The 19,962-nt window shown below is 41.3% G+C and overlaps 2 protein-coding genes across 49 annotated transcripts in view; one reads left to right on the top strand and one right to left on the bottom strand.

Moving 5' to 3' along the window:
* LOC141410420 (ATP-dependent RNA helicase DDX3Y) overlaps nt 1-19,962 on the top strand; it is a 1,065,346-nt gene that overhangs the window by 561,669 nt on the left and 483,715 nt on the right. The gene's annotated exons all lie outside the window — the stretch shown is intronic.
* Nucleotides 16,513-19,962, bottom strand: part of LOC141419674 (uncharacterized) — a 78,481-nt gene continuing 75,031 nt past the window's right edge. For all 47 annotated transcript variants that reach the window (XM_074062963.1, XM_074062980.1, XM_074062984.1 and 44 more), the window contains one exon: nt 16,513-19,962. This exon is cut by the window's right edge. The gene's annotated coding sequence lies outside the window, so the exon portion shown is untranslated.

The raw sequence follows: 19,962 nt of genomic DNA, 5'->3' as shown, positions 1-19,962 counted from the left end.
TAATGCACACATGAATGAATACTATGAATAGTTTTAGTTACCTGCACTCAACCATGACCATTCATAGGAAAGAATACTACGTTTACATACTGTGCTATTGTGAGCAGCATGAAAAAATTGCCTGGAAACATGCTTCAACCTACCTAGGAGGCAAATTATCCTTTAATTCAGGATATATATGTATATATGCTACTTGACCATTAGTCTCTATAGGAATTATCTCACTAACCACAACAAATCTAGTAGTATCACAATATAAATCATTCCTATTTAATTTAATAATCACCTCAAAGAACAGACTTTAATTATACTGTATGATACTACATTTAATTATTTTATATTTTATTTAGTTATTTACAGTGCCTGATGTATTCATTACATTTTATACATATTCATGTATATAAAATAATAGAAGAATATAAGCTTCACCATTAAGTACAGTTGTACATCAATGAATAGTATCAAAGTAAGTCTCCATTTTGTAAAGAAAGGAAGGTATGGTGAATAAAGATAAAGAAATGATAAAAGTATTATATAACAATAAGGAAAATATGAAAATATTGAAAAATTAAACTTGTGTTTGGGAGGGAACTGATTAAAGACAGTTCCACATAAAAAAGAAGTGATGATTACAATGGGACAGAAGAGAACTTATCCAAATGAAACTGACAGATAAAAAATATATGGTAGAAATATAGGATTAAGAACACTAAACATATTAAATATAATAAGAAATAATTAGCAACTATGTCTATTCCTACAGGAATCTATGCATTTCAGTTCTCATGTAAACCTAATAATTTAGTGAAACAAAGAAAAGAACACATTAATAAACTGTGAATTTAAAGTGGCATAATTATGATGCTAGATTTAAAATGTGCTATAGTCTTAAACTGAGGGTCTCATCAATAATGAAGAGGAAGGGTGAAAGGAAAAAAATCCACCAAATGTTCAGTCAAAAAGACTTCTGAAAGTATAGTACATTCTCACTAATGATGCCAAATATGGGGCATCATGTTTGTGTAACTGACACAACACTGTGAGTTTTCAAATTTTCTGCCCAGTACATGAGAAACACTGACAATATTGATCTATGCAGAAACTACTTAATTCTCAAAGAGAATCCAAATTAGTGTGGCAAGATCCAGTGTACCAAGTTGCCCCTGGATGATACTCTACTCATAATACTGATCCTAAGCAAAGATATGTGTGACAAAAGCAAAGCTTGAAGGACCTGGTCTCAAAGATCCAGCACTCCAAAAAAAGGGCTTATTAGTGGCAGGTGTCCAGGACTTAACCCCTCTTTGTTCATATAAAGTGCAGCTGGGAGTGGAAGCATGAGATTCAGGCTGTTAGACCAGAGGTTTAGAGCCAAGTTGCTTTGAATCAGAGGTGGAGATCATTTCTAGCCTATACAAACATAGAACATTACAATTGTCATTACGTATTACTCAGATTCTGTTTTGGAGTAGGGAACTGAGTGGCAGCACCACACATATGACCTTCTGTAAGAAATAATTATGTAGGAGTCTTGAGGTTGAAAATAGAGAGCAAATATTGTGTTCCTGCAGAGAAAATCCCAGTGACGTTGGCCAAATAGTGACTTTCTCGTGACATGTCACAATGCAACCTAAAATTAAAATTAATGACCTGATGTTTGTAGTAACATGGGTAGTTTTTACCATATAGGTTGTAGTTGGGCTCTAGGTTTCAGCTTTCTGCAGTGGAACTAAGCTGTGCAAAAGGTCAGATACCTGCCTAAAAACTTTCATGTGGAGAGCCTTAATAGTCCCTTTATTAAATAGCAAGTGACCTAATGTCTCATGGGAGTTTTTGTCCTGCATGAGGTCATTGGGTCACCTAGTGGTTCCAGGGATTGGAGTTTGCTACACTGTTCGTTTCTGCACTGCCAACTCTGGCAATGTGTAGTATTTGCCCAGGAATCTGAGCTTCAGACCCTGGGGGTACTGCCTGATGGTTGGACAAGGCTAATGACTGGACCTTCTGTTCCTTTCTTACAGGGTCCTAACAGCACCCACACTTTCACATTGAAACAGTACCTTTCAGATAGAACCAGTCTTATATGAATGGTGGGGCCTGGAGGGCATCTAGGGTCACACATTGCTAATGTGCTTGTAACCCAGCAGGGTGCAGTCATATGTACACATTGGTTCAGCATGAATCAGCCTAGGTGTATTAGGAGGCTACACAACCACACAATAGGGTACGTGACACTAACAGTGCATATTGTAACCCATTGCCAACAAAAAACAAGAAGAAAGATAGGGCTAGCTCTCAATGGCATTGCATGGTGTTATCCTGTGAGATTCCCCGCAGGATGTTTCTTTTCAACTCTTTCAGTAGACAGTCAATAATTTTGCTACACTTCCTTTCCAAGCTTTCCCTTTTGTCTGAGGTCACTATCCCAGGTCGCAAAACAAGTACCAATCAAGAAGTTGTCCCATATTTATACCTAACATAACTATGACAATGCCATAAAACCACCCATTTTTTTTCTGATTGTGCATGCTGTCCAATAGAGTGCCTGCACACTCATATTATAAAGCCTCTGAGCCCTCTTAACATGAGAATCCTTGTGCACTGGTGGCACAGTGTGACAGTAAGAGAAAAAAAAAGAAAATTATCATCCAAAATGTAGGATGGCATGGAAAATGGGCTACCTGTGATCAAAGAGAAGTCTGCACCTCTGGGCCATCTTCCCTTTCAGTGGAGACTATGCTTGTGCATTCAGTAAACTGGGCTGGGCTTGGAGTTCCTGCAGCTGCTTGATTGCCCCTTCCTTGCTGTGCCATGTGGTATTCCACACAGGGATAACTGACGACATACTCTTCCTGCTACTGCCCTGCTCCACTGCCGTTAAGACCTCCACCACCTCCATGACCTACAACACCACCAGCCACTTCCTCCCATAACACCGCCCACTCCATCTCTACCAAGGCTTCAAGTTGCATCAGAAGCTCTTCAGGAAACAACCTGTCTCATCTTGGACTACAGACATTAACTTCATTGCCTAAGGCTCCCGCCCTGGGGTTCTGTTCTGTAGCTTGAGAAAGCCCACTCCAGATGAAAGGCCACTTGGTGGGCAGATCTTGTCCTGAGCTCCTTTGGAGTCCCACAGTGCTCATACTCCCTTCTTGGCATCATGCTAGGGTGCTAATCCTCAGCATGCACAACTAGTACCTAGGTAACAGCCTGAATTAGCAGTTCTCCAAGTCTATCACTCAATGGAGGCTGCTTATGGGACATACCTTGTGAAATTTAACAAGTCTCTGTCTTGACTGCCTATATTCACCCATTTGTGAATCATCTTGTGCATGAACGAATTGGCTCTTGCTTTAGTTTAATGAATGGATGTGGCAGTGTGTGATGGTGTTACTCCTCATAAGTCTCTAACAAATTTCTACTTGTGTCTAACACACAACATACTGCATATTTGAAATTTGTGTCCTGATAAGAAGTTGCCACCAGGGATTGCTGTGATACTGACTGAGGTTCTGAATAGCAGCATTTCATAAGCATCATCTGGTGTTGACAAATATACATTGCTGACCTTCGAGATTTTGGGGTATATCTTAACCACCACTCCTCCATCCACTGTCATGGTGAACCAGGAAGATCCTGATGTTGAATCCTTGTTGATATTTCAACATGAATAGCAGAATAGTTGCCTGGTGAGCATTGGAAGAGAGATTAAAATCAATAGACCAGGCAGTAGAAGAAATGGAGACTGGAGGAGAAGGGAACAGGAGAATGAAGAGAGCAAAAAGAAAACAATTGCAAGGCAAGAACAGGAAGGTAAACCCAGTGTAGTTGGGGAAAATTAAGGTTGGTAATTTGTGACCATCCAGAAGGATGCAGCTGGTTGTGATAGAAAGTGTGAAAACCAGTTTCAGTGTTGTCTTTATGAAACAGGAAGAGAAATAAATGCACTGTGCTTACCAGAGCTTTCAAATTACATTGCATGAGAATTTTGGCATTCACAACCAAAAGACCTGTCTTTTAGTCACTTTTGGGTTCGTTGCCCAGTATGTTTTTCTTGTGTTTCCACTTGCTGTCTCTTTGCATTACTGCAAGTGTAATTAAGGGCTCAAAGGAAATAGGTTATATGTACACAGAAAGACCCTGATGTAAAGAAAGCACTTAGAGGATAAGTTTTGTGTTAGTTTTGGAATTCCATTTACTTTTGTCTACTGGAGAATTCCACAGGGAACATACAAAAACCTGATCTGTTGTCTGGAAAGTGTGCTTTCTCATAGTGGGAGCTGCATTCTTCTACATTTCTCAGTCTAATTCAATGGAATCCACACACCAACAGAATTACCCTTCATAGAGAAAAGGTGAGATCAAGAAGAATTAACCTAGAAGGTAACACACATGCACAGGAAATCAATGCGAGTCAACTCCCTGTATAGCTGTCCTTATCTCAACCAGCAAAAACCCTTGTTCCTTCCTATTATTGCTTATACTCTCTCTACAACAAAATTAGAGATAAGGGCAAAATAGTTTCTGCTGGATATGGAAGGGATGGGGGGGAGAGGGAGAGGGTAGGAGGGGTAAGGGAGGGGATGGGGGCAGGGGGGAGAAATGACCCAAGTGTTGTATGCAGATATGAATAATAAAAAAAAAGAATTACCCTTCAACAATTCCATTGGCACAACCCTTATTTGTTGGATACACACACACACACATACACACACAGAAAACATTCCTGTTAAATCACCTGCTGTGACCACAACCTCCATTCACAGTAAGTCCTGAAGTCTCCCTAAGGATGTAACAATCTTCTAGGTGTTCTACTCGCCACACAAAAACTACAAATGAAAGTGTTTGTGAAAATTCATCTATGCTTTGTCTTGACCCAGTGATGGGAGATCAGTTTTGTTAAAAAACTATGTTTCTGCACACACTGATGTTTTTTCTTTCCCTTTTTTTTTTTGTGTGTGCCTAAGGCCTTCACTTCCAGGAAGTGCTGATCAAATAAAATGGACCAAAAAAATTGTGATCACCTAGATTTTAGGTTTAAGAAACAAAGAACTTAGTGTGCTTCTCCCAATAAATTGGACCGTGACAACATTTTCCTATTTCCAGTTAAGGGGAGTCATGGGCTAACTCTGAAAAGCACATAGAGGCATGGAGGTGGTAAAGCTGTAGCAAAAAAGACCTATCAATTCCTGTACGTGTGGAAATTGGTATTCTAAGAAGACAGACCATATATCTCATGCACTTCATTTACCTGCCTGTCTACTTGCCTCATGTCTGAGAGGATCAGCAGTGATCAGTATTCATGTCAAAGGTTGCAGGACAGCTGCTTATCACTAGTGAATTGACTGGAGAGGATAAATATGCAGCACAGGAACTACCAGTTAGGTGATTTGTGTCTGCTTTCATAGATTTTGTGTGCAAAATATGTGGTTAGAAGGAATTCCTCATGGTGACAAAGTAAACATGGAAAGGGAAGGAGTTTAACACTGGTGTAAACACATCTTAGTCCAAAGCAAGAAGAAATGTCCAGCCCATACTGTGCAAAGCCCAGCCTCAGCTGTGGTGGAGGAAATCCCTTGCCTGGTGGAATGCTTCTCCCAGGATCACATCTGCTTTGGCAAGGCAATTGAGGGTTGCCAGGTTTAAGTTTAGTCATGGTATCCCTAATCAGTATTCACATTCTGCAGTCTAATGCAAATTGACATCAGTGACAGGGAATCCACTCAACATTACTGGCTTGTGGTACTTCTGTCTTCCTGCCATTTCACAAGGGGAAAAACAGGTTAGTGCAGAATCCACGTGACCCCAAATCACTGAAAGCTACCCACATATTTTTCAAAGTGGGCAGACAGTGTGTCTAGTAGAGCAGTGGCTTAAAAGAAAACACACATCCTGTTGTAATGTGGAGGGAAGCATGGGTTCCTCACAGACTACCCATGGGGCAACCCTCACTTGATAAAGATTAGCCAAGTTCTTTTTCTTATGTCCTCCCAATACACTCCATGCCTGAACCTCAGGTTGATTCATGACATCAAGTCCAATGAGCTAAAGGCTTATCACCCTTATAACTGGCTTCTTCTCGGTAGTATCCCTTGTAATCCTTGGACAGAGCAGATACTGCAGACACCTCTTTCCTTCTGAGAATAGATGTCAACCATATGGTAGTCTCCTCTTCTTGGAGAGAATCCTGATCTGTGACCCCTACACTGTTACAAAAATCAGCTTGTGCTTCCCTTTCCCAGGCTTGGAACTCTGCACATAAGGACTGCCATGCAGTAAATAAAACAACCACAAATTGTGGTCTTTATCCTGTTGGTCCTCTTCATTTCTCACAGAAAGTAATAATGATGTAGATGCATTTATCAAGGACTCAGGCCATGAGAGGTGGATGGTATAGTCTCTGTACATTTGACAAGAGTGTGACCTTCCTGCCATCTTGTCTATGCTTGAGAGCTTTGATGCCTGTGTTGTGCAGCTATTTCAGAAGAACTGATGGAGAGTATCCAAAATTGTTGCAATTGTCTTTATTGAGAGAGCTGGTTTGTCATGTATGGGAATCAACAGAGCAAGGTAAAATATAGACCTACTCACAGTTACAGTGCCACACAACTAAAAACTTCATTTAGCTTGATTTCTGATTAGAGAACAGTGATGCTACTCTTCTGCCCAATCTGGGCAAGGAGGACATACCAAAATGTGTTCTCAATAAACATCCTCATGGGCAAATTTCAAATATACCCCAGGCTAAGGAAAGAATTCCAAGAGTAGAATGCATTTTGTTGGCACTGGCAGGATTCAGTTGTTCTCTCACAATGTAATTGGGACACTCTCAGAGAATGTGAAGACTCGGGGTACTATCTTTGTGGCAGTGTGTAAGTAGATATAGTAAGGGCCTTGGGGAAATCATATCTACAGTGAGGTAGGTCTTGCTGTAGATCCTAAAGCATCTTCAAATGGAGTTCAAAATCAATTAGCATTCATGCTAGCCCATATCACAGTGTGGTCCTTTACAGTGTATGAGTTCCAAATAACTCCCAGTTCAAATCCCACTGCACTTCCTTTGGCTACTGATTTTGTGTCTACACACCGTGCATGATTTGGGGTCATACACAGGATGTACAGTGGGGCCTTAATGATCATGCTGACAGGTTTGCATGCCCAGCTTGTTTTTCACCTCTGTTGCCTTCCATTGTTTCTCAAGATGCCTTCTCCCTATGGTTGTAGGCAGGGTATTGAGCCACAAATAGTTGATGATGATCTGGTAGGGAGTGGAACAGTGTAAAGGGTATGGGGCCCATCCCAGTGAGATTGGGAAACCCCAAGTCTCACAACACTACATCCAGAAACTCAACCTCAGCAATCCTCTTGGAGCCTGGGCCCTTGTGGGCTGTTAGCCATTCCAAAAAGGTCAGGTCTGTGGCATGCAGTCACCAGCTGGAACTTCACCAGATTATGCTTGAATTCCCAACCCACCAGATTATGCTGGAAGCCCCTTTTCACATCCTGAAGTGTCAGAGTCCATGCACTGTGAGTTCAGAAATAATACTCTAATATCTAGGAACCATTCCAGTAGAAATGTCTTACCATTGACACTTAGATCTTACTCTTTAATGTTCATGAGATTCTGGAAGTAGGTGTTCACAAGGAAGAAAAGCATCATGTTCCTCCACCAGTGAGACTGGGAAGGAATGTAGGAACGTCTTCTCCAGGTTGACTCAATGGAGAGCTTGTGTGCTGATACAGCGTACTTTGTATTCCCAGTTATCAAAGTTAAAACACAGACCTCCAAGATCCACATAAAATTGAGCAGGTCCTCATTTTGGTCACAGATGGTGCCTGACATCTCTGGGCAGTTCACCAGCTATAATTTTGATCAAAAGTCATGCTGAGACATGGATGGAATTCCGTAAGCAACTGAGTCAATCTGTTGGGCAAGGAGCTATGGGGCCCAGGAGCTGACAGGCATTTAAAAGAAATTTGTATGCTACAAAGGATCTTCTGTGGTCCTTTCTTATGGAATCCTATGAGTACCTTCACTATCACATAGAAATAGGCCCTTTTATGTGGAACCAATCCAAATTCCCACATGGTGAGGCCTTGAAATCATCTAGGGTCATGCATTGTTAATGTAACTACAATCTGGTAGGGCACATTTACATGCTTACATTGGTCCAGGCTGAATCCATCCCAGGCATCCTAGGTTGCTACACACCCAGGAAAGAGAGTGTGTGAACCTGACAGTGCAAGTTCTTGCCCATTGCCAACAATAAGGGAGAGAAAGATGAGATAAGCTCTCAGGAGTGTTTCGTGTCAGAATAATGGCTATGCTTCTGAGATATTCCCTGTAGTTCTCCTTTCAAGTAATTATGCTAGGCTTCCTTACAAGCTTTATTTTGTTCCTGCATCTCTATCCCAAATCATAAGACAAGAACTCACCCCAAAATTCTCACATACTTTCTCCTCATAATTATGCCAATGCCATCAAACCACCTGTTGTTTGCTCTGATTGTGCATCATGAGCAGTGGAGCCTTCTAATCCCAGCACTGCACTGACCCTCACCAACACCTACACCAGCAACCTTATGCTTGGGTTTGTAACTGAAAAAAACTTTGTGCTGAGTTTGTAACTGAAAAAAAAGAGCTCTCTTCTAAAATGCAGGGATGTCTTGGATAATGGGTGGTCTGTGACCAAGGTGACAGCTATACCTCAGGGCCATCTTCCTCTTCAGCAGAGCATATGTCCTGTTGACTTTTGTATTCTGTGTGCTGATCTATGCTTGGAGGTCTTGCAGCTTCTCCATGGCAGAATGGAATTGGGGGGGCCCCTTTCTTTGTTCCTAGGATCAAGAAAATATGCTCCTCCTACTGCTGCCGCAGCCAGCTGTATTTTGGTTAGGCTCTCCACCATCTCCACATCCTCCCCTACTGCCACCCTCTCTATCTCTATCAAGCCTTTCAGTGCATTGGACCAACAGGAGGAAATGGAGATCCTGTCTCATTACAGCCTCCAGACCCTGAATGCCAGCTCAGTCCTCCCCAGCTCTGGGGTGTTGCTCAGCAGCCTGAGTATGGCCGCTCTAGCATGACCACCAATGTAGAATTCATTGCTTGCTCCTCTGGAACCCCACAGAGAGAGCCCACATTTCCTTTACTCACCATGCAGGGATACTGGCCCTGAGAACAGCTGTGACCAGGGCAACAGGCTAATAGAGCAGTAACCCTCTGGAACTCCTGGGAGACTGCAGTGGAGGTGGGTCTTCAGGGATTAACCCCTCTCAAATGCACTTAAACCACCAGTTGGGTGATGGCAAGTCCTGCAGGCTGTCACACTTGTGGTTGGCAGATGAATGCCTTCTTAGAAAGGTGGGAAGTTTCTTTAGGTACCAGTCAGCCTCTGTTTTGGAACAGGATGCTGAATGACAGTACCATGTCCAGGAAATGACACTGGTGGGTCTGCACTGAGTAAGAAACTGCAAACAGTGGGTCTCTGAACAGTAAAATTCCATGTGTCTGGTCAAATACATGTTTTCTGTGTCATGTCACAGTGCAGCTAATGGCAGCCTAAACAGTGTAGAACAAGTTTGAAATGACATGGTTAGTTTTCATAGGACTGCCAAAGAGAGGGGTTGGTGCTGGTTTCAGCTTCCTGCAGTGGAATTCATCTGGACAAGAGGGCAGATAGCTGTCAAGACACTTTCAGGCTGAGAACCCTAATGGTCTTAGGGACTGTTCCCTTCTTTTGCAAAAACAAGATCCTCATGCCCAGTGGTCTTAGTTGTTGCTAAGTGATGATGGAGATTCTTGACAGCCTGTGTTCACTTCACTATGAAGCACCTTGTGGATGAGAAAAAAGGACTCTTGCTTTTCGTAGAATAAATGGATGTGGCAGTGCCTCCTGGGACCCCTTCTCATGGTTCTTGACCTAAAAGAAGTGTTCTTGTTCATGTCTGAAACAACAGCATACTGCATGATTGTAACTTGTGTTTCCATGAGAACATGTCACCTGGGATTGATACAGATACTGACTGATGTTCCAGGATGGTACCTCATATCCACATTGTGTGAGCATGGCCTGGTGCCATGACTCCTGCATGGACTACACGTATGGATCAGACACTCTGTCATGGCCAACCAGGAAGATTCTGATGGTGAGTCCAGGTTGATAAACAACGTGAATTGCAGGAACCTTGTCTGGAAGGCATGACAGACAGATGCAGATACAGATTAAAATATCGTGCATTAGGAGAAATGAAGAATGGAGGAAAAGGAAATGGGAGAAGCATGGGGAGACAGCCCACATAAAAACTCAAGGTGGCCTGGATTCTTGATTGGAAAACACTTCTACTACCCTGACTTCCACCATGGGCAGAAAGGACATAACACCCAATGATATCCTCAAACACCCTCATCGAAAAACTCAAAATTTCCCAACCTAAAGGAAGTATTCTTGGAGCAATGTGCATGTTGTTGGCAGGGTTCAAATGTCCTCAGAGAAAGAACATTATACACCCAACTACTTGAAGTCAGGGAGTAGATAGAGCCTTTGTGGCAATATGTGTAGTGACATAGTGACAGAAGGCTCTGACTCCAGCACTTGCTGCTCACCCATATTATTCTCTATTGACTCTGAGGATGATATCATCTTCCCTAGGATAGTAGTTCAGGGGATTAAGCCACAAGTCTTTGGTGATGTTCTTGAAGGGAATGGTTGTTAGGTAAAGGAGTTGGCTCGTTATCTTGGGACTTCCCAAAGTCTCACAAGATCACATCTAGAAGCCCAACCTCAGCAATTGTATTGGAGCCTGAAATAAAGGTGGTGACAGTGTCAGAGTTCATGCACTGTTAGTTCAAATACAATCCCCAATAGGTAGGCATGCATCCAGGGAGAACTCTTTTCCTAGTAATGCTGAGATTATACTCCTCAGAAATCACAGGGTCCAAGAAGTAGGATTTGTCACAGAAGAAAAACATCACCCTTTATAAGTGGTTGGCCTGGGGCAGTTGTTCTACCTGTGAGACTGGAAAGGATGCAGGGCAGTCTTCTCCAGGTCTACTCTGTGGAGAGCTTGTATCCCGGAAGGACTCATTTCCTCTTCCCAATTCTCCATGATCAACTCCTCACCTCCAAATTTCACATAATATTGAGCAGCAAGTCTTCAACTTGGTTGGTGACTATGGCTGACATCTCAGATTTTTCAACAGCTGCGTTTGGTCAAGGAGCCTACTGAGTGAAGGAAGGAATTCTAGAAGAAACTGAGTCAATCTGCTGAGAAAGGAGTTTGTGGGTCAGATGTGCTCCAGAACTGGTCAACAATGAAACTTTCCATCAGACACCAGATCATTGAATCACCTCAGAGCTACAGGACCTTAAGGACCAATGTTGCTATTATGTTTAACAGTAAGGGAAGCCATGTTAGGTCCAGACTCCCTCCCACTACAGGTGGTTTACTGGAAACACCACAATGCACACAAAGGACTAACAAAGGGATTGTTGTTAAACATTGTCTTTGGGTGGCTAGGACAGTTGGGTGGACTAATGAGCTAACCATAGCTTATCTCCTTTAGTTGCACAGGAACTGCATTCTTTAATGACCCACAAGAAAATTTCCCCATACAGCATCCTTCCTCTTACTTTTCTACCTGATTTTCCTGTATCTAATGTAACCCTGTACACAGCAGTGCATTCTAGTTAATGCTGGAAACCTACCTCAGCAGGCTGAATAAAGCCTGTGCTGATGTGGAGCCATCTGATGCTCCTTCTGTGCCTCTCTTTCATCTAACATTTGGTGACAAAACCTGGGACTGATGTGTGGGTCACTTGTCAGAACTTGCAGTGGGAAGCAGTTGGCAGCAGTAGCTTGTCCCATACAAATTCCAAAACCTTGAGCAGAGACTGGTGTCATCCTCCCCTGTCCTCTGATGCTTCTCCCTCTCTTTTCATCACTTGATCTCTCCTATCTTTTTCTCTGTCTCCTTTTTTTGATGGAATGTCAGGGACCACACCCCATCCCTGGACGCCCATCCAACACCAGGCAGCCTTCAATTTGGTGAGTTTTCCCTTTTCCAGGTTTCTCTCACACTGACTCTCAGAGTCCAGGACTCTATCTCAGAAATCCCAATGCTGGACAAGAGACTCCTTCCTTACTTGGTGTACTTACCTGTTATTTTTGAAAGCCACTCAAAAAATTCAGGGGAACTCCCTCATAGGCATAGGTTGGGAGGATATTCTGGCCCTCTGATATGTCTGTCCTACTAAGTAGGACCACTGAGGACATTACTCACTGCTTTTTCCACAAAAATGGGCCAGAACTCTGGTTGTGATGGACAGTCTGCTGGGATGTCTCCTCAAAAGCCTCCAAACCATGGGTCTCACAGAAATAATTAGGCACAAAGGGCTGATTTTGTACTGCAACACAGTGGGTCCTGCTATAAATTAGACAATTGTAACTATTGACAAGAACAGAACACTTTCAATTTCCAAATTCAGTGCAATCTCAAAAACTACCTCCAACATTATGGGACATGGTCTAAGGTTCCCTTCTATACAGGCCTTTGTTTAACTACACTCTAGACCCTTCACCTGTCTTTCTTGTGTTTCTTTATTATATTCTCTTCCTAAAGAAAAATCCTTCTCTGCTTTCTCCATCTTCCATTAAAAAACCCTCCTCCTCATATTCTGACTTCAATCCAGTTCTATATTAACCTTTCCCTTTCCGTCGTGTCAAAAGGTATGAAAAGAGTTGAACTCTAAAACACTTCTCTCTAAAGATCCCTTAGCCATGATGAAGGCCTCTTTCACCACTCCTACTAAGTAGCCTGTTCTTGTCTCCTCCCTGGACTGGCCATTCCAGTCAGGACAACAGAGACAGAGAAGGTTGGGGAGAAAAAAAAAGTCCTACTTGAATTACATTGTCAGTGTTCTCAGCCTCCCCATTGACTCACAGCATCCCAAGTTTAAAAACATAAATTCAGTTAAAAATCTAAATCTCAGCGTATGGCTGAGGATTGGAGCTGCTTTTCTGTCCTGATCTACTAAACTTCTTGTACCTAACTCTAAACTTCTAAATCTGACTAAGCACTCTACTAAAAATTTTTTCCTGTAAGTTTTGTCTTTTAAGTCTTGCACTTGAGATGGGCTGTTGTCTCACTGCAGACCTGTCAAGATTGGGAGATGGAACAGATCCTATCCAGGTCACTGCAGGTGGTGACCCTGGAGTGGCAAGCCTGCTGTCTTGGCCAAGGTACCACACAGTTATGGTTATGGAACCATAACCTTTAGTGATACCTATACACAGGCTACAGAACCAAGGAAAATATTTTAATTTTCTGTCTAAGCTTTTGTTTATTTCCTACAAGTGACCCATGTATTTAAAAATTGGGAAGACAGTCTTACAGATTATGGCCTTAGCTAAAAGCAAAAGGACAGTATTCCTGGCTTCTACTATGGATTCAGTAAGGCTTTGGGATTTTGTTCATATTTAAAGACCCATTCTCGGAAATTAACTTTTTTTGGGGGGGGGTGGCAAAAAGGTTTTTATTTCTGTTCATAGGGCTGGAGTTACACTGTGGGGACACACCAAGGCCAAAATTCAGCTGCATCTTGAAACCCTGCCTGGTGGGGGCGCTGTGACCTCGGACCAGTGACCTATCCTCTCTGGGCTTCATTTCCTCTCTCTCTCTTTTTTTTTTTTTTATTCCTATGTGCATACAATGTTTAGGTGTGGTGGTTACACAAGAGACCAAAAGTAGTAGGCTCATGGTCCAAGAATGGTGTCAGGGAACAATACAACATCCTAACTGAAAACCGCCTAATGTCAAAAAGGGCAGAGAACATCGCTCAGGTGGAAGAGCGCCTGCCTAGCAAACTGGAGAAGACCCTGGGTTTTTTTGGCAGTCTCAGTACTGCCAAAAATAAATAACCTTGAATATAAATTAGTAACTCTGAATATAAATGTTCTTTATTCTCTGATTAAAATACAGTTTTCCTGAATTCTTCATGGCCCGTGTATCCTGGGTGCTGCACAGCCACTGCAGATGGCCTTCCCAAGGGTATGTGTCTTTTTGCCTGAATTTACTTAATTCAGTGTCTGAACAGCCCTTGATGGCTATTTCTGGAACCACTCTGACACAAAGATCTCATAGCTCCTAGACATACATTCATGGATGCTGCCTTTAACTAGGGCCTACATATCTAGAGCACATGCCTTGAAGCTGTGACTCCAGACTTGACCAAGTTTCTTTTTTTGGCATTAGGTAATAGGACTAGAACATTTACAAGGCAAGAAGATCCACACACAGATTTTGTCCATGTTTTTCTAACTTTGTTTTCAGCCCATCACTATTCTCAGACACCTGGTTTTAGGAGACCACCCTGAGCCAACTAATATTCTTCCTCCTCCAGGATCCTCAAATCCCCCTGCCTGATTTGTTGCCATCATAACTACATTTATGTAAGGATACACTTTTGCTCAGAAGCCAGTGATGCCCTGGAACATTGCCCTTCAGGATTGACTGTGGGCCAGCTGCCTCTGTGACCATGCATTGAACCTGCTACGATGGGCCTTCACCCAACTGAGTTCCTGCTGTCATCCTCTGCTTCTTGCTCCAATTATGTGTGTCCTCAGCCACTGTCAATATGTTCAACAATAGTACCACTTCCTATTGCACGTTATCGCCTATTCTCTCTCTATCGAAGCCTCATGAAGCTATGGAAACACCCCAGTAAACACTGGGCCCATGTTATCTCATCTGCAGAGACTCAGTCTGTACCACCCAGTCTTTAGGCCTTTGGTGTGTCCTCCCTCAATAAGGTACCTTTCCAGGACTATGAGGTCCCAGAGTTAGTGGATTGTCCAGCCACCCTATTTGCTTGTTACTGTCCATGAGGGCATGATCCAAAGCAGGAATGGCTGTGACATGACCAGGAGATGGAAACTGTAGTCTTTCAGACTTGCTATAGCAGACCAACACCCCCATGTGTGGTCAGGTATGATGTGATTTTCCTGAAGTCTCTTGGTGATGGGCAATGGTATATAGGAATTTGTGTCCTTGACTAAGGACACAAATTTGGTTCAGTCATACCTACCAGCCTCCCCTTGCAGTCACAATCAGTGAGTGTGAGATGGACATTTCCAGCTTTTGATAGAGGGTTACAGAACTTGTGTTTCAGCAAGCAGAGTAGTTGAGTTCTCTAGGGATTCTTCTGATACTCTGCCTAGTGCCTTGCATTGGGAGGATAGATGAATGGTTGTGTTTTTCAACTGGGGTGAAATCAATCATGAAGCAGAATTTTATTGCTCATGTAGGAGCACATTTACTCTCTACAGGTATAACCCTAATGTAACCATGTAACTCTATTCCTGAGGAATGAATTCTAGACTGCATGCCCCAAAGCCTCACTTCTTCATTTATCCCTTTAAATTTCCTTTTTGTTTTTAGGCCACTTACAATGCCATAAATTCAATTGCAGTATTTTACTTATAATGTAAATGGTCAAAATAAGGATGTTAGGAATGAACATACACTGAGGAAGTTTGAATTTAATATAAGACCAGTGATTTGAGTGCTGATTCCCCCTTAAGAATGGTGATAATTATAAAAAACCACAGAGTGCATATGTACCTTCATTTTTTTGAAATCACAATCAGAAGTAGGACTTCAAATTTCCATGTTGGAGTTGAAATGTCACCTTGTGGTACTATTCTATGATGACCGTATTCAGAGTGTATATATTCTTGTGCATGTGTTGCCATTGTAGTGAGTAGTGAGTGTGCCCCTTCAGCTTCCTTTTAAATTCTCTTTCTGTCTGTGCCTTTGTTATATGTGCCTCCATGTTCTGTAGGACATGATATGTATTCATAACACTAGCACCATGTGCTTGTATTCATGCTTTTTGGCACTTGTCTGTGATTTTCCTCTTGCATGTTCATTCCAAGAGCATAAAACTCAATTTATACAGTACATGATGTAAACTGACATATCAGCATCACATATTTTTGTGGGAGTATGTACTCTTCAGTCTAAGTGGGTTCCTTTGTTTCTCTCTCTCTCTCTCTCTCTCTCTCTCTCTCTCTCTGTGTGTGTGTGTGTGTGTGTTTGTCAGTGTTACCTAGTGATTCCCAGTACCTGAATAGTATAGATATTAATGACATCATCATCCTTTGTTACAGTGATCTTGACTTTGCATCAGCCTGTCTAAGATTGTGTTTTGTTTTTCTTGTCTGTAACTGCACAGCTCTTAGGCTTTGGATGGATATTAACAGAAGTTCCAGTGGTTGATAACTCAGAACTAACATAGACCGAGTGTGACTTCAAGTGGTTTTCATTCTTGTGACTATCATTTGTGTTTCTGTTATGACGATCAACTGAGTACATGTGCCAGTTTTCCTCAAAGAGATGTACAGATTCATTGCATTGGATAAAATTTAAAAGACTTTCTGTACCTTGTTCTAACCCCACAGTATAATTTATTTGAAAGACAATGGAATTATAGTGACTAGAACACATCTATTCTTTTAAAAATAAAATTTATTAGATACAATTTTACCAGTCAATATATACATGTAATGAGATTAGGGAGTTTAAGCAATTTCAAATGGTGAACAAAGGTAGAGAAATAGTACTACCCACTGTAAAAGAAATATTGTGCATCTAAAGTAAGTAATAGAATGTAGGTGACAGAGTCACTGTCACATAGAATAGAATATAAAGGAGATAGGTAAGTGCAAAGGATAGAATCTTTGGCATCACCAGTAACTTCTACCAGACATTTGAAGACGTATGTATATCATTTCTCTAAAATTTTCTAATATGGAACTCTTATATAAGGTTAGAATCATTTTTATTCCACTGTAAGAAAAGAAATAAAATGACCAACATTTATAATAAATATTGATGAAAATCATTACCTAACATCTAGCTAAACCAATACATGGCATCCAAAAAGTGTACTTAAAATTATCAAAGTGTCCTTACTTCTGAATTTGAAAAAGGCCTCAATAGACATAAATTAATGCAATATATCATCTGAACAGCAAGAGAAGGGGAACATATGGTTACATTATTTGATGCCAAAAAATTTAACCCCATTTTAGAATAAAAGTATTTACCACAATAGGAATGGAAAGGAACTACCTCACTGGACAATCACAAACTATAAAAAAACAACTAAACCCCACAGCTAACATTATGCTCAATATATGATACTGAAAGATTTTTCTGCAAGTTAAGAAAGAAATTCTGGATATTACCCTCCACAGACAAGAGGCTTAACATTGGTGAAATGTCTGTGCTACTTAAGAGGATTCTTTAAACAGGATGCAATATTATTCAAAAATCTCACTAATCTATTTTAAGAAATTATAAACAAATTATAAAATCCATTTTGAGTTCCACTAACACCATAAAACCAATCAATCATAAATATAACAAACTAGAGACCTCACAGTGTGTAATGTGAAAACACAACATGGCACTGTAATAAAGGAAACAGCTCATCACTAGCATAAATATGAATGTAGACCAGTGGGATAGAGTAGGCCAACTGTAACTACACCCCAATGTATGCTTAGGTAATTTACAAATCACAGTGTGTACCCCACTCAATGGAATATGACAGAACTTTGTACATATTAATGAAAGACTGGATATTCACAATTAAAAGAATAAGAATATACCACAATCTTCCACTGACAATAAAAATTAACCTAAAATTGATCAAAGATTTAACCACACATGGTGAAATAATAATTTTCATAAAGGAATGCTGGGGGAAAGCTACATGACATTGGATTTTTCTATATGTCCTTCAAAATGAAATAGAAAATCAAATTCAAGTTACTTTCTGCATCAATGCTAGTCTCAAAGTGGACATAGGACACTCAAACTCCTTCAAGGACTCTGAACAGGTACCTGCAGCTTTTAGACTCGTGTAAAATACAGCATCTTCTGGGCCTCAGTAGCCAATGGACAATATCTGCTACTCAACGCTAGCCTCAGGCAGTGCCCTTATTAACAGACAAATGTTCACGCATGCAGATCTAGAATTTCCCTGGCCCAAAGGCAGAAAACTGGGCATCCATAAAACTGACTTATGTTGCATCATTTACAAGGACTTTGGTCCCCCTTTGGGACTTCATATCTAAGTTATTTTGGTGTAAATCAGCTTAAAATTAGCCCACATGGCCCCTACCATCATAACCTCAAACCATGAGGTGATAATTGTGGGGGGAAAATACTGTATTTTAAGAGTAGGACATGAAGAACTAAAAGCACAAGGCTTTGCGCTAACTTTAGTGACTGCCTGGTGAATGCTAAAACTGGGCAGATCCTATTGACCCCTATCCTGCCTGGTACAGAGCTTAAAGTATACCACTGGTGGCAGAGGAAGACATGCAACTCTATTCTATCAGACTTCATTTTCAACCAGAATCATCTATGGATGTTTCAGTAGTCTTAGGCTACAAGGACACTTCAAAACTAGGCAGCATTGGCATTAATCTCCTCCACTGTAGTACCTACTTTGACAGATTATGGACTCAGGGTATGTCAATGCAAGATTGCTGGCTGCAGACATGATATAATATCCTAGGCTTATCTGTGTCTGGTAATTCATGCCAGAATCAAGAAAAATCCTGCAGTAGTGATTGTATGTAGTGAATCTGAGCCTAACGTGGCCTTAAGGAGAGGACTAGGGAGAACTAGTACCTTTTCTAGGTCCTCTAACTTTCTTTCTGAGATGTACATCATCTCTGAATTTGAGGCAAACATGCAATTAGGGTGCTCTCCAGTAGCCAGGTGTAGTAGTTCATTTCTGCTATTTCTTGCTGCTCCAGAAGAGAGACAGGAAGGATCAGAGTTGAAGGCCAGCAAATAAATCTCTGAGACCCTATTTCAACAAATAACACCTGGGCTATGCAGGAAAACTAAAGAGGTAAATCATGTACAGGTCTTCCAGGACACAAACATCAGCCCCTATATGCTTACTACATATCCAAGCTCTAGCAGGCACCTCTCACAGAGGGCAAACTCATACTTTTTTGCCAAGTCCTTCTAGAGAGAAAAGTGACTATTGCTATCAGGCTCCAAATGTATCTTTTAATAGTTTATGCTCATGGAATTAATTTTAAATGGGTTCCACTACACAGTTTATTTAACTGGATACATTTACTCCCTCTGTTTTCTACTTTATAATAATGTTTATAGTTTTAGACTTAAACAAGTACTTTTGATTTAGCTGTCACTCCTCTGTCCCGTTCTGTACTAATTTTATCACTGCCCCCAAAAAACCCAATTCCCTCAAGCTTTAAAAAAAAAAAGTTCAAACATAAAAAAATTATAAGAGGTACTTAAACTGCTTTTGCTGAAAAGCACTGACTCCTGACTTGGGTCCACAAATTAACTAAGAATAGGAAAAAACATGGCATCTCTCCACTTTGTATCTGTCTTTGCTCTGAGCAATTCTCTCTGCAATCACCTTGGAAATAATGAAGGACAAAAAATAAAATCTTCATGACAACAGACTCACACTACCCCAATAGTAGATCCTTCTCAGGATGGACCACCCCCCCCCCCAGATACAACCCCCAAACCTCTGCCAATACAAGAACTGAAATAATGGTCAGCTGGAACACACCTGATGATCTGTGGCTGGAACTATTTAACCATGCAAACCTTTGTCCCCGCACCCAGTTTTTTGTAGGTTTACTACAGCCCGTGTCTACCCCAAAGATTCCTTGGTTTTACTTCTCAAGCTGATAACATTGGCCCATGTGTATGTATCTGTATGTCTCACTTTTGTCTCCCAAAGGCTACATTCCTTTACACAGATCAACGCTCAAAACCATGTTGACAGTGTGCTCATACTTCGACAGAAAAATGCTGTTTTATGTCAACCAGTCTGAGGTCATTCGTGATGCCACTGATACCTCAGAAACAGGTGGCCAGTCTCTGGCAACAAGC

This window comes from Castor canadensis, chromosome X (genome assembly GCF_047511655.1).
Source record: "Castor canadensis chromosome X, mCasCan1.hap1v2, whole genome shotgun sequence".
NCBI classification, from domain to species: domain Eukaryota; kingdom Metazoa; phylum Chordata; class Mammalia; order Rodentia; family Castoridae; genus Castor; species Castor canadensis.
This window is presented reverse-complemented; position numbering and strand designations above follow the sequence as displayed.